Source organism: Triticum dicoccoides, chromosome 1B (assembly GCF_002162155.2).
Source record: "Triticum dicoccoides isolate Atlit2015 ecotype Zavitan chromosome 1B, WEW_v2.0, whole genome shotgun sequence".
Classification (NCBI taxonomy): Eukaryota; Viridiplantae; Streptophyta; class Magnoliopsida; order Poales; family Poaceae; genus Triticum; species Triticum dicoccoides.
The window spans coordinates 377029283-377032400 of NC_041381.1; positions in this window are offsets into that span (position 1 = coordinate 377029283).

Consider the following 3118-nt stretch of genomic DNA (forward strand, 5'->3'; position numbering starts at 1 on the left):
AATCAATTCTCACCAAAGAAAGAGTAATGTCCCTTTTTGTATGATTATATATGCCCTGATCTCGAATTTCAATTTTTGAATCCACGTTATGTTGAATTCGAATATATCATTAGGTGACCATGCGGTTTATAATTGATGTAGTCATACATTTTGATCTTGCATCATATATGAACATTTTACTCCACCATGTGAACATATATATTGTCGTCTACCATACGGACTAAATTTGAATCAATTTTCCTTATTTGAATACGATTGTTGTCAAGTTATACAATAATTTAAATATTATCTTGATAACAAAAATACATGCATATAGCAGTAATCATATTTCACTATGAACTACATGTACCATACGCTCTCCAATTCAAATATCTGTATCCATTTTATGTTGAATTCAAATCATAGTATATTATTGGTCTAGGTAGCGAGATGTTCGGGATAATCTAAACCCTGTTTTCATACGTATAATTTTTGGCTGAATTGGGACAAGTTTTGGTATAAGCCTCTTGCAAAACCGGAGATTCTCTCAACAAGCCTCGTGGTTCTGAGAGGGAACGTGTCACCTTTGTGTGTGAAACGATATACGCTGCCTCCCCCCTGATTTTATTTACAGAGGCAACATAGAACTATATGAGTGCCCTGTTAAATTTTGGAATTATTTCGGGTTCATTTGGCCTTTTTATACATTAATTGAGTTTCTGGACTTTTAATGTGCATAATCTAAATATGAATTGCATGCACATGCTCCGGTGCACCAAAGTGGGTTGAAAAATCACATGTGTGTCCTTGGTTGAATTTCTAGGTCCCATGGAAGAAATGAGAATGAAATTCAAACATCTGGGCGTCATGACTCTGCCGACAACATCGAGAAACTTAGATTTTAAATTCATGTAATGAAACTTGGCATGGTGTCATGTCATGGCACTAACATGTTGTGGTAAAAAATTGGGCCGATTTGGAAGCTCGTGGTTCTAAGAGGGAACGTGCCACCCCCCCACCCTTGAGTTTCTTAACAAAGGCAACATAGAACTACATTAGTGACATGTTAAATTTTGGAATTATTTCGGGTTCGTTTGTCATTTTTTATACATTAATTGAGTTTCTGGTCATTTAATGTGCATAAGTCAAATTTGAACTACAAGAACATGCTCCCGTGCACCAAAGTTGGTTGAAAAATCACATTTGTGTCCTCGGGTGAATTTCTAGGTCCCATGCAAGAAATGATAATAAAATTAAAACATCTGGGCATCATGGCTCGACCAAGAACATTGAGAAACTTGGTTTTAAAATTCTTGTAAATCCAAAACACATCTGAAAATCATGAAACTTGGCATGGATGTCATGTCATGGTACTACCATGTTGTGGTAAAAAAATGGCCGAATAGGAACAGATTTTGGTATAAGCTTCTTGCAAACCAAAGCATCTCTCAAGAAGGCTCGTGGTTCTGAGAGGGAACGTGTCACCTTTGAGTGCGAAACGATATATGTTGTCCCCCTTGAGTTTATTTACAAAGGCAACATAGAACTACATGAGTGCCCTGTTAAATTTTGGAATTATTCCGGCTTCGTTTGGCCTTATTTACACATTAATTGAGTTTTTGGTCATTTAATGTGCATAATTCAAATTTGAACTACAAGCACGTGCTCCCGTGCACCAAAGTTGGTTGAAAATCACATTTGTGTCCTCGGGTGAATTTCTACTCCCATGCAAAAAATGAGAATAAGATTCAAACATCTGGGCATCATGGCTCGGTCAAGAACATTGAGAAACTTGGTTTTAGAATCATGAAACTTGGCATGGCGTCATGTCATGGTAGTACCATGCTGTGGCAAAAAAATTTGGCCGAATAGGAACAAACTTTGGTATAAGCTTCTTGCAAATCGGAGCTTCTCTCAAGAAGGCTCGTGGTTCTGGGAGGGAACGTGTCACCTTTGTGTGCATAATTCAAATTTGAAATACAAGCACGTGTTCCAGTGCACCAAAGTTGGTTGAAAAATCACATGTGTGTCCTCGGGTAAATTTCTAGGTTCCATGCAAGAAGTGGGAATGAAATTCAAAATTCTGTGCATCGTGGTTGGGTTGGAAACATTGAGAAATTTAGTTTTTTAATTCCTGTAAATCCAAAACACGCATGAAAATAATGAAACTTGGCTTGGTGCCATGACATGGCACCAACATGCTGTGGTAAATTTGCAGTTCGATTTGCGAAGGCACACACATTAACAATCAACAAAGTCATTTTGGAACAAGTGTTGTCACGTTACAATCGGAAACACAAGTATTATTGAAACAGTGGGCGTTCTACTTACTAGTACCATTTACGTGTTGTCTCGCGTCCACATTTTTTATTAGCTAGGAGGCGCCGTGCAGGGTAGCTATTTGAGTACGAGAGTCGTGCGATCAGACCCTTGTGCGTGCTTATCGGGAGGAGAGCCCTTTGACCTCCATCTGTCGTCCACCTCTCTCCCAAGGTCTCCATTAATGGCGCCCGAGCCTCTGTTTAATGGCGTGGCTATGTCTCACTCGACTGAGATTTAAGAGAGAAAAAAGAAAATCTGACAGCACGGATCTTGATGTAAGATCCGACTGACCTATATACACTACTGGAATCAGCTACTTTGCCATCTGCCAGCTCTTTGCCGTCAGCTAGCAGACGGCAAAGAAGCTCTTTGCCATCAGCTACCCGAAAGCAGATGGCAAAGAACTGGCTGATGGCAAAGAAAGCCTTTGCCATCAGCCTGTTCTTTGCGGTTCGCTAGCTGACAGCAAAGAATCTTTGCCGTCCGCTAGCAGACGGCAAAGAGGGAGGGGGGCCCACTGAGGAGCTGCTTAAAAAATACTTAACGTCCCCCCTCTTTGTCGTCTGCTAGCAGATGACAAAGAGCAAAAAAGCGGACGGCAAAGAGGGCGGACGGCAAACATTCAACATATCTAACGGGGCGCCCCACCCCGCCCTTTCTCTCTGTTTATCTCCTCACACACGCACTCTGCCGCCCCCAGCACTCGCCGCCACCCGGTCGCCCCACCGCCCCGCTGCCCCACCGCCCTCGCCCCGTCGCCCCACCGCCCCCCGCCCCGTCGCCCCCGCCGCCCTGTCTTCTCGGCGCCCCAGCCCCC